The following is a 13,418-nucleotide window of genomic DNA, read 5'->3' as shown; positions in this document are numbered from 1 at the left end:
ACTAGAGTTGACCTTGCTCTATAGGCTAGTAAAATAATTTTACACTAGAGTTGAACTAGCTCTATAAGCAAGTTCAAATAATTTTACACTAGAGCTGAACTAGCTCCATAATCTAGTTCAAATAATTGTACACTAGAGTTGAACTAGCTCTATAACCTAGTAAAAATAATTTTACATTAGAGTTAAACTAGCTCTATAAGGTACTTCAAATAATTTTACACTAGAGTTGAACTAGCTCTATAAGCTTGTACAAATAATTTTACACTAGAGTTGAACTAGCTCTATAATCTAGTACAAATAAAATTACACTAGAGTTGAACTAGCTATATAAGATACTGCAAATATTTTTACACTAGAGTTGAACTAGCTCTATAAGCTAGTTCAAATAATTTTACACCAAAGTTAAACTAGCTTTATAAGGTTGTACAAACAATTTTACACTAGAGTTGACCCGACTCTATAGGCTAGTACAAATAATTTTACACTAGACTTGAACTAGCTCTATTAGCTAGTTCAAACAATTTTACACTAGAGTGGAACTAACTCTATAATCTAGTTCAAATAATTTTACACTACAGTTGAACTAGCTCTCTAGCCTAGTACAAAAAAATTTACACTAGAGTTGAACTAGCTCTATAAGCTTGTACAAATAATTTTACACTAGAGTTGAACTAGCTCTATAGTCTAGTACAAATAATTTTACACTAGAGTTGAACTAGCTCTATAAGCTACTTCAAATTATTTTACACTACAGTTGAACTAGCTCTATAAGCTAGTTCAAATTTTTTACACTAGAGATGAACTAGCTCTATAAGCTTGTACAAATAATTTTACACTAGAGTTGACCTTGCTCTATAGGCTAGTAAAATAATTTTACACTAGAGTTGAACTAGCTCTATAAGCAAGTTCAAATATTTTTACAATAGAGCTGAACTAGCTCCATAATCTAATTCAAATAATTTTAAACTAGAGTTGAACTAGCTCTATAGCCTAGTAAAAATAATTTTCCACTAGAGTTAAACTAGCTCTGTAAGCTACTTCAAATAATTTTACACTAGAGTTGAACTAGCTCTATAAGCTTGTACAAATAATTTTACACTAGAGTTGACCTTGCTGTATAGGCTAGTACAAATAATTTTACACTAGAGTTGAACTAGCTCTATAATCTAGTTCAAATATTTTAACACTAGAGTAGAACTAGCTCTATAATCTAGTTCAAATAATTTTACACTAGAGTTGAACTAGCTATATAAGATTGTATAAATAATTTTACACTAGAGTTGAACTAGCTCTATAGCCTAGTACAAATAATTTTACACTAGAGTTGAACTAGCTCTATAAGCTTGTACAAATAATTTTACCCTAGAGTTGAACTAGCTCTATAATCTAGTACAAATAATTTTACACTAGAGTTGAACTAGCTCTATAAGCTACTTCAAATAATTTTACACTAGAGTTGAACTAGCTCTATAGCCTAGTACAAATAATTTTACACTAGAGTTGAACTAGTTCTATAAGCTTGTACAAATAATTTTATACTACAGTTGAACTATCTCTATAATCTAGTACAAATAATTCTACACTAGAGTTGAACTAGCTCTATAAGCTACTTCAAATAATTTTACACTAGAGTTGAACTAGCTCTATAAGCAAGTTCAAATAATTTTACACTAGAGTTGAACTAGCTCTATAAGCTTGTACAAACAATTTTACACTAGAGTTGAACTAGCTCTATAGCCTAGTACAAATAATTTTACACTAGAGTTGAACTAGCTCTATAAGCTTGTACAAATAATTTTACACTAGAGTTGAACTAGCTCTATAATCTAGTACAAAAGTTTTTACACTAGAGTTGAACTAGCTCTATAAGGTACTTCAAATAATTTTACACTAGAGTTGAACTAGCTCTATAAGCTAGTTCAAATAATTTTACACTAGAGTTGAACTAGCTCTATAAGCTTGTAAAAAAAAATTACACTAGAGTTGAACTAGCTCTATAGTCTAGTACAAATAATTATACACTAGAGTTGAACTAGCTCTGTAAGCTACTTCAAATAATTTTACACTAGAGTTGAACTAGCTCTATAAGCTAGTTCAAATAATTTTACACTAGAGTTGAACTAGCTCTATAAGCTTGTACAAATAATTTTACACTAGAGTTGACCTTGCTCTATAGGCTAGTACAAATAATTTTTCACTAGAGTTGAACTAGCTCTATAATCTAGTACAAATAATTTTACACTAGAGTTGAACTAGCTCTATAAGCTACTTCAAATAATTTTACACTAGAGTTGAACTAGCTCTATAACCTAGTTCAAATAATTTTACACTAGAGTTGAACAAGCTCTATAGCCTAGTACAAATCATTTTACACTAGAGTTGAACTAGGTTTATAAGCTAGTTCAAATAATTTTACACTAGAGTTGAACTAGGTCTATAGCCTAGTACCAATAATAATTTTACACTAGAGTTGAACTAGCTCTATAAGCTTGTATAAATAATTTTACACTAGAGTTGAACTAGCTCTATAATCGAGTACAAATAATTTTACACTAGAGTTGAACTAGCTCTATAAGCTACTTGAAATAATTTTACACTAGAGTTGACCTAGCTCTATAAGCTTATGCAAATAATTTTACACTAGAGTTTGAACTTGCTCTGTAGGCTAGTACAAATAATTTTACACTAGAGTTGAACTAGCTCTATAAGCTAGTTCAAATAATTTTACACTAGAGTTGAACTATCTCTATAATCTAGTTCAAATAATTTTACACTAGAGTTGAACTAGCTCTATAGCCTAGTACAAATAATTTTACACTAGAGTTGAACTAGCTTTATAAGCTAGTTCAAATAATTTTAGACTAGAGTTGAACTAGCTCTATAAGCTAGTTCAAATAATTTTACACTAGAGTTGAACTAGCTATATAGCCTAGTATAAATAATTTTACACTAGAGTTGAACTAGCTTTATAGGCTAGTTCAAATAATTTTACACTAAAGTTGAACTAGGTCTATAGCCTAGTACAAATAATAATTTTACACTAGAGTTGAACTAGCTCTATAGCCTAGTACAAATATTTTTACACTAGAGTTGAACTAGCTCTATAAGCTAATTAAAATAATTTTACACTAGAGTTGAACTAGCTCTATAATCTAGTTCAAATAATTTTACACTAGAGTTGAACTAGCTCTATAGCCTAGTACAAATAATTTTACACTAGAGTTGAACTAGCTCTATAAGGTCGTACAAATAATTTTACACTAGAGTTGAACTAGCTATATAAGATTGTACAAATAATTTTACACTAGAGTTGAACTAGCTCTATAGCCTAATACAAATAATTTTACACTAGAGTTGAACTAGCTTTATAAGCTAGTTCAAATAATTTTACACTAAAGTTGAACTAGGTCTATAGCCTAGTACAAATAATAATTTTACACTAGAGTTGAACTAGCTCTATAGCCTAGTACAAATATTTTTACACTAGAGTTGAACTAGCTCTATAAGATAATTAAAACAATTTTACACTAGAGTTGAACTAGCTCTATAAACTAGTTCAAATAATTTTACACTAGAGTTGAACTAGCTCTATAGCCTAGTACAGATAATTTTACACTAGAGTTGAACTAGCTCTATAAGCTTGTACAAATAATTTTACACTAGAGATGAACTAGCTCTATATCCTAGTACAAATAATTTTACACTAGAGTTGAACTAGCTCTAGAAGCTTGTACAAATAATTTTACACTAGAGTTGAACTAGCTCTATAATCTAGTACAAATAAATTTACACTAGAGTTGAACTAGCTCTATAAGCTACTGCAAATATTTTTACACTAGAGTTGAACTAGCTCTATAAGCTAGTTCAAATAATTTTACACCAGAGTTAAACTAGCTTTATAAGGTTGTACAAACAATTTTACACTAGAGTTGACCCGACTCTATAGGCTAGTACAAATAATTTTACACTAGACTTGAACTAGCTCTATTAGCTAGTTCAAATAATTTTACACTAGAGTGGAACTAACTCTATAATCTAGTTCAAATAATTTTACACTACAGTTGAACTAGCTCTATAGCCTAGTAAAAATAACTTTACACTAGAGTTAAACTAGCTCTGTAAGCTACTTCAAATAATTTTACACTAGAGTTGAACTAGCTCTATAAGCTTGTACAAATAATTTTACACTAGAGTTGAACTAGCTCTATAATCTAGTACAAATAAATTTACTCTAGAGTTGAACTAGCTCTATAAGCTACTGCAAATATTTTTACACTAGAGTTGAACTAGCTCTATAAGCTAGTTCAAATAATTTTACACCAGAGTTAAACTAGCTTTATAAGGTTGTACAAACAATTTTACACTAGAGTTGACCCGACTCTATAGGCTAGTACAAATAATTTTACACTAGAATTGAACAAGCTCTATTAGCTAGTTCAAATAATTTTACACTAGAGTGGAACTAACTCTATAATCCAATTCAAATAATTTTACACTACAGTTGAACTAGCTCTCTAGCCTAGTACAAAAAAATTTACACTAGAGTTGAACTAGCTCTATAAGCTTGTACAAATAATTTTACACTAGAGTTGAACTAGCTCTATAGTCTAGTACAAATAATTTTACACTAGAGTTGAACTAGCTCTATAAGCTACTTCAAATTATTTTACACTAGAGTTGAACTAGCTCTATAAGCTAGTTCAAATTTTTTACACTAGAGTTGAACTAGCTCTATAAGCTTGTACAAATAATTTTACACTAGAGTTGACCTTGCTCTATAGGCTAGTAAAATAATTTTACACTAGAGTTGAACTAGCTCTATAAGCAAGTTCAAATAATTTTACACTAGAGCTGAACTAGCTCCATAATCTAGTTCAAATAATTGTACACTAGAGTTGAACTAGCTCTATAACCTAGTAAAAATAATTTTACACTAGAGTTAAACTAGCTCTATAAGCTACTTCAAATAATTTTACACTAGAGTTGAACTAGCTCTATAAGCTTGTACAAATAATTTTACACTAGAGTTGAACTAGCTCTATAATCTAGTACAAAAAATTTTACACTAGAGTTGAACTAGCTCTATAAGCTACTTCAAATAATTTTACACTAGAGTTGAACTAGCTCTATAAGCTAGTTCAAATAATTTTACACTAGAGTTGAACTAGCTCTATAAGCTTGTAAAATTTTTTTTACACTAGAGTTGAACTAGCTCTATAGTCTAGTACAAATAATTATACACTAGAGTTGAACTAGCTCTGTAAGCTACTTCAAATAATTTTACACTAGAGTTGAACTAGCTCTATAAGCTAGTTCAAATAATTTTACACTAGAGTTGAACTAGCTCTATAAGCTTGTACAAATAATTTTACACTAGAGTTGACCTTGCTCTATAGGCTAGTACAAATAATTTTACACTAGAGTTGAACTAGCTCTATAATCTAGTACAAATAATTTTACACTAGAGTTGAACTAGCTCTATAAGCTACTTCAAATAATTTTACACTGGAGTTGAACTAGCTCTATAACCTAGTTCAAATAATTTTACACTAGAGTTGAACAAGCTCTATAGCCTAGTACAAATAATTTTACACTAGAGTTGAACTAGGTTTATAAGCTAGTTCAAATAATTTTACACTAGAGTTGAACTAGGTCTATAGCCTAGTACCAATAATAATTTTACACTAGAGTTGAACTAGCTCTATAAGCTTGTACAAATAATTTTACACTAGAGTTGAACTAGCTCTATAATCGAGTACAAATAATTTTACACTAGAGTTGAACTAGCTCTATAAGCTACTTGAAATAATTTTACACTAGAGTTGACCTAGCTCTATAAGCTAGTTCAAATAATTTTACACTAGAGTTGAACTAGCTCTATAAGCTTATGCAAATAATTTTACACTAGAGTTTGAACTTGCTCTGTAGGCTAGTACAAATAATTTTACACTAGAGTTGAACTAGCTCTATAAGCTAGTTCAAATAATTTTACACTAGAGTTGAACTATCTCTATAATCTAGTTCAAATAATTTTACACTAGAGTTGAACTAGCTATATAGCCTAGTACAAATAATTTTACACTAGAGTTGAACTAGCTTTATAAGCTAGTTCAAATAATTTTACACTAGAGTTGAACTAGCTCTATAAGCTAGTTCAAATAATTTTACACTAGAGTTGAACTAGCTATATAGCCTAGTATAAATAATTTTACACTAGAGTTGAACTAGCTTTATAAGCTAGTTCATATAATTTTACACTAAAGTTGAACTAGGTCTATAGCCTAGTACAAATAATAATTTTACACTAGAGTTGAACTAGCTCTATAGCCTAGTACAAATATTTTTACACTAGAGTTGAACTAGCTCTATAAGCTAATTAAAATAATTTTACACTAGAGTTGAACTAGCTCTATAATCTAGTTCAAATAATTTTACACTAGAGTTGAACTAGCTCTATAGCCTAGTACAAATAATTTTACACTAGAGTTGAACTAGCTCTATAAGGTCGTACAAATAATTTTACACTAGAGTTGAACTAGCTATATAAGATTGTACAAATAATTTTACACTAGAGTTGAACTAGCTCTATAGCCTAATACAAATAATTTTACACTAGAGTTGAACTAGCTTTATAAGCTAGTTCAAATAATTTTACACTAAAGTTGAACTAGGTCTATAGCCTAGTACAAATAATAATTTTACACTAGAGTTGAACTAGCTCTATAGCCTTGTACAAATATTTTTACACTAGAGTTGAACTAGCTCTATAAGATAATTAAAACAATTTTACACTAGAGTTGAACTAGCTCTATAATCTAGTTCAAATAATTTTACACTAGAGTTGAACTAGCTCTATAGCCTAGTACAGATAATTTTGCACTAGAGTTGAACTAGCTCTATAAGCTTGTACAAATAATTTTACACTAGAGATGAACTAGCGTTATATCCTAGTACAAATAATTTTACACTAGAGTTGAACTAGCTCTAGAAGCTTGTACAAATAATTTTACACTAGAGTTGAACTAGCTCTATAATCTAGTACAAATAAATTTACACTAGAGTTGAACTAGCTCTATAAGCTACTGCAAATATTTTTACACTAGAGTTGAACTAGCTCTATAAGCTAGTTCAAATAATTTTACACCAGAGTTAAACTAGCTTTATAAGGTTGTACAAACAATTTTACACTAGAGTTGACCCGACTCTATAGGCTAGTAAAATAATTTTACACGAGAGTTGAACTAGCTCTATAAGCAAGTTCAAATAATTTTACAATAGAGCTGAACTAGCTCCATAATCTAGTTCAAATAATTGTACACTAGAGTTGAACTAGCTCTATAACCTAGTAAAAATAATTTTACACTAGAGTTAAACTAGCTCTATAAGCTACTTCAAATAATTTTACACTAGAGTTGAACTAGCTCTATAAGCTTGTACAAATAATTTTACACTAGAGTTGAACTAGCTCTATAATCTAGTACAAAGAAATTTACACTAGAGTTGAACTAGCTCTATAAGCTACTGCAAATATTTTTACACTAGAGTTGAACTAGCTCTATAAGCTAGTTCAAATAATTTTACACCAGAGTTAAACTAGCTTTATAAGGTTGTACAAACAATTTTACACTAGAGTTGACCCGACTCTAAAGGCTAGTACAAATAATTTTACACTAGACTTGAACAAGCTCTATTAGCTAGTTCAAATAATTTTACACTAGAGTGGAACTAACTCTATAATCTAGTTCAAATAATTTTACACTACAGTTGAACTAGCTCTCTAGCCTAGTACAAAAAAATTTACACTAGAGTTGAACTAGCTCTATAAGCTTGTACAAATAATTTTACACTAGAGTTGAACTAGCTCTATAGTCTAGTACAAATAATTTTACACTAGAGTTGAACTAGCTCTAAAAGCTACTTCAAATTATTTTACACTAGAGTTGAACTAGCTCTATAAGCTAGTTCAAATTTTTTACACTAGAGTTGAACTAGCTCTATAAGCTTGTACAAATAATTTTACACTAGAGTTTACCTTGCTCTATAGGCTAGTAAAATAATTTTACACTAGAGTTGAACTAGCTCTATAAGCAAGTTCAAATAATTTTACAATAGAGCTGAACTAGCTCCATAATCTAGTTCAAATAATTTTACACTAGAGTTGAACTAGCTCTATAGCCTAGTAAAAATAATTTTACACTAGAGTTAAACTAGCTCTGTAAGCTACTTCAAATAATTTTACACTAGAGTTGAACTAGCTCTATAAGCTTGTACAATTAATTTTACACTAGAGTTGACCTTGCTGTATATGCTAGTACAAATAATTTTACACTAGAGTTGAACTAGCTCTATAATCTAGTTCAAATATTTTAACACTAGAGTAGAACTAGCTCTATAATCTAGTTCAAATAATTTTACACTAGAGTTGAACTAGCTATATAAGATTGTACAAATAATTTTACACTAGAGTTGAACTAGCTCTATAGCCTAGTACAAATAATTTTACACTAGAGTTGAACTAGCTCTATAAGCTTGTACAAATAATTTTACCCTAGAGTTGAACTAGCTCTATAATCTAGTACAAATAATTTTACACTAGAGTTGAACTAGCTCTATAAGCTACTTCAAATAATTTTACACTAGAGTTGAACTAGATCTATAGCCTAGTACAAATAATTTTACACTAGAGTTGAACTAGTTCTATAAGCTTGTACAAATAATTTTACACTACAGTTGAACTATCTCTATAATCTAGTACAAATAATTTTACACTAGAGTTGAACTAGCTCTATAAGCTACTTCAAATAATTTTACACTAGAGTTGAACTAGCTCTATAAGCAAGTTCAAATAATTTTACACTAGAGTTGAACTAGCTCTATAAGCTTGTACAAACAATTTTACACTAGAGTTGAACTAGCTCTATAGCCTAGTACAAATAATTTTACACTAGAGTTGAACTAGCTCTAGAAGCTTGTACAAATAATTTTACACTAGAGTTGAACTAGCTCTATAATCTAGTACAAAAATTTTTACACTAGAGTTGAACTAGCTCTATAAGCTACTTCAAATAATTTTACACTAGAGTTGAACTAGCTCTATAAGCTAGTTCAAATAATTTTACACTAGAGTTGAACTAGCTCTATAAGCTTGTACAAAAAATTTTACACTAGAGTTGAACTAGCTCTATAGTCTAGTACAAATAATTATACACTAGAGTTGAAGTAGCTCTGTAAGCTACTTCAAATAATTTTACACTAGAGTTGAACTAGCTCTATAAGCTAGTTCAAGTAATTTTACACTAGAGTTGAACTAGCTCTATAAGCTTGTACAAATAATTTTACACTAGAGTTGACCTAGCTCTATAGGCTAGTACAAATAATTTTACACTAGAGTTGAACTAGCTCTATAATCTAGTACAAATAATTTTACACTAGAGTTGAACTAGCTCTATAAGCTACTTCAAATAATTTTACACTAGAGTTGAACTAGCTCTATAACCTAGTTCAAATAATTTTACACTAGAGTTGAACAAGCTCTATAGCCTAGTACAAATAATTTTACACTAGAGTTGAACTAGGTTTATAAGCTAGTTCAAATAATTTTACACTAGAGTTGAACTAGGTCTATAGCCTAGTACCAATAATAATTTTACACTAGAGTTGAACTAGCTCTATAGGCTTGTACAAATAATTTTACACTAGAGTTGAACTAGCTCTATAATCGAGTACAAATAATTTTACACTAGAGTTGAACTAGCTCTATAAGCTACTTGAAATAATTTTACACTAGAGTTGACCTAGCTCTATAAGCTAGTTCAAATAATTTTACACTAGAGTTGAACTAGCTCTATAAGCTTATGCAAATAATTTTGCACTAGAGTTTGAACTTGCTCTGTAGGCTAGTACAAATAATTTTACACTAGAGTTGAACTAGCTCTATAAGCTAGTTCAAATAATTTTACACTAGAGTTGAACTATCTATATAATCTAGTTCAAATAATTTTACACTAGAGTTGAACTAGCTCTATAGCCTAGTACAAATAATTTTACACTAGAGTTGAACTAGCTTTATAAGCTAGTTCAAATAATTTTACACTAGAGTTGAACTAGCTCTATAAGCTAGTTCAAATAATTTTACACTAGAGTTGAACTAGCTATATAGCCTAGTATAAATAATTTTACACTAGAGTTGAACTAGCTCTATAAGCTTGTACAAATAATTTTACCCTAGAGTTGAACTAGCTCTATAATCTAGTACAAATAATTTTACACTAGAGTTGAACTAGCTCTATAAGCTACTTCAAATAATTTTACACTAGAGTTGAACTATATCTATAGCCTAGTACAAATAATTTTACACTAGAGTTGAACTAGTTCTATAAGCTTGTACAAATAATTTTACACTACAGTTGAACTATCTCTATAATCTAGTACAAATAATTTTACACTAGAGTTGAACTAGCTCTATAAGCTACTTCAAATAATTTTACACTAGAGTTGAACTAGCTCTATAAGCTAGTTCAAATAATTTTACACTAGAGTTGAACTAGCTCTATAAGCTTGTACAAACAATTTTACACTAGAGTTGAACTAGCTCTATAGCCTAGTACAAATAATTTTACACTAGAGTTGAACTAGCTCTATAAGCTTGTACAAATAATTTTACACTAGAGTTGAACTAGCTCTATAATCTAGTACAAAAATTTTTACACTAGAGTTGAACTAGCTCTATAAGCTACTTCAAATAATTTTACACTAGAGTTGAACTAGCTCTATAAGCTAGTTCAAATAATTTTACACTAGAGTTGAACTAGCTCTATAAGCTTGTACAAAAAATTTTACACTAGAGTTGAACTAGCTCTATAGTCTAGTACAAATAATTATACACTAGAGTTGAAGTAGCTCTGTAAGCTACTTCAAATAATTTTACACTAGAGTTGAACTAGCTCTATAAGCTAGTTCAAATAATTTTACACTAGAGTTGAACTAGCTCTATAAGCTTGTACAAATAATTTTACACTAGAGTTGACCTAGCTCTATAGGCTAGTACAAATAATTTTACACTAGAGTTGAACTAGCTCTATAATCTAGTACAAATAATTTTACACTAGAGTTGAACTAGCTCTATAAGCTACTTCAAATAATTTTACACTAGAGTTGAACTAGCTCTATAACCTAGTTCAAATAATTTTACACTAGAGTTGAACAAGCTCTATAGCCTAGTACAAATAGTTTTACACTAGAGTTGAACTAGGTTTATAAGCTAGTTCAAATAATTTTACACTAGAGTTGAACTAGGTCTATAGCCTAGTACCAATAATAATTTTACACTAGAGTTGAACTAGCTCTATAGGCTTGTACAAATAATTTTACACTAGAGTTGAACTAGCTCTATAATCGAGTACAAATAATTTTACACTAGAGTTGAACTAGCTCTATAAGCTACTTGAAATAATTTTACACTAGAGTTGACCTAGCTCTATAAGCTAGTTCAAATAATTTTACACTAGAGTTGAACTAGCTCTATAAGCTTATGCAAATAATTTTGCACTAGAGTTTGAACTTGCTCTGTAGGCTAGTACAAATAATTTTACACTAGAGTTGAACTAGCTCTATAAGCTAGTTCAAATAATTTTACACTAGAGTTGAACTATCTCTATAATCTAGTTCAAATAATTTTACACTAGAGTTGAACTAGCTCTATAGCCTAGTACAAATAATTTTACACTAGAGTTGAACTAGCTTTATAAGCTAGTTCAAATAATTTTACACTAGAGTTGAACTAGCTCTATAAGCTAGTTCAAATAATTTTACACTAGAGTTGAACTAGCTATATAGCCTAGTATAAATAATTTTACACTAAAGTTGAACTAGGTCTATAGCCTAGTACAAATACTAATTTTACACTAGAGTTGAACTAGCTCTATAGCCTAGTACAAATAATTTTACACTAGAGTTGAACTAGTTCTATAAGCTTGTACAAATAATTTTACACTGCAGTTGAACTATCTCTATAATCTAGTACAAATAATTTTACACTAGAGTTGAACTAGCTCTATAAGCTACTTCAAATAATTTTACACTAGAGTTGAACTAGCTCTATAAGCTAGTTCAAATAATTTTACACTAGAGTTGAACTAGCTCTATAAGCTTGTACAAACAATTTTACACTAGAGTTGAACTAGCTCTATAGCCTAGTACAAATAATTTTACACTAGAGTTGAACTAGCTCTATAAGCTTGTACAAATAATTTTACACTAGAGTTGAACTAGCTCTATAATCTAGTACAAAAAATTTTACACTAGAGTTGAACTAGCTCTATAAGCTACTTCAAATAATTTTACACTAGAGTTGAACTAGCTCTATAAGCTAGTTCAAATAATTTTACACTAGAGTTGAACTAGCTCTATAAGCTTGTACAAAAAATTTTACACTAGAGTTGAACTAGCTCTATAGTCTAGTACAAATAATTATACACTAGAGTTGAAGTAGCTCTGTAAGCTACTTCAAATAATTTTACACTAGAGTTGAACTAGCTCTATAAGCTAGTTCAAATAATTTTACACTAGAGTTGAACTAGCTCTATAAGCTTGTACAAATAATTTTACACTAGAGTTGACCTAGCTCTATAGGCTAGTACAAATAATTTTACACTAGAGTTGAACTAGCTCTATAATCTAGTACAAATAATTTTACACTAGAGTTGAACTAGCTCTATAAGCTACTTCAAATAATTTTACACTAGAGTTGAACTAGCTCTATAACCTAGTTCAAATAATTTTACACTAGAGTTGAACAAGCTCTATAGCCTAGTACAAATAGTTTTACACTAGAGTTGAACTAGGTTTATAAGCTAGTTCAAATAATTTTACACTAGAGTTGAACTAGGTCTATAGCCTAGTACCAATAATAATTTTACACTAGAGTTGAACTAGCTCTATAGGCTTGTACAAATAATTTTACACTAGAGTTGAACTAGCTCTATAATCGAGTACAAATAATTTTACACTAGAGTTGAACTAGCTCTATAAGCTACTTGAAATAATTTTACACTAGAGTTGACCTAGCTCTATAAGCTAGTTCAAATAATTTTACACTAGAGTTGAACTAGCTCTATAAGCTTATGCAAATATTTTTGCACTAGAGTTTGAACTTGCTCTGTAGGCTAGTACAAATAATTTTACACTAGAGTTGAACTAGCTCTATAAGCTAGTTCAAATAATTTTACACTAGAGTTGAACTATCTCTATAATCTAGTTCAAATAATTTTACACTAGAGTTGAACTAGCTCTATAGCCTAGTACAAATAATTTTACACTAGAGTTGAACTAGCTTTATAAGCTAGTTCAAATAATTTTACACTAGAGTTGAACTAGCTCTATAAGCTAGTTCAAATAATTTTACACTAGAGTTGAACTAG

Source organism: Aegilops tauschii, chromosome 5 (genome assembly GCF_002575655.3).
Source record: "Aegilops tauschii subsp. strangulata cultivar AL8/78 chromosome 5, Aet v6.0, whole genome shotgun sequence".
Taxonomy (NCBI): Eukaryota; Viridiplantae; Streptophyta; class Magnoliopsida; order Poales; family Poaceae; genus Aegilops; species Aegilops tauschii.
Note: the sequence above shows the minus strand (reverse complement) of the source record.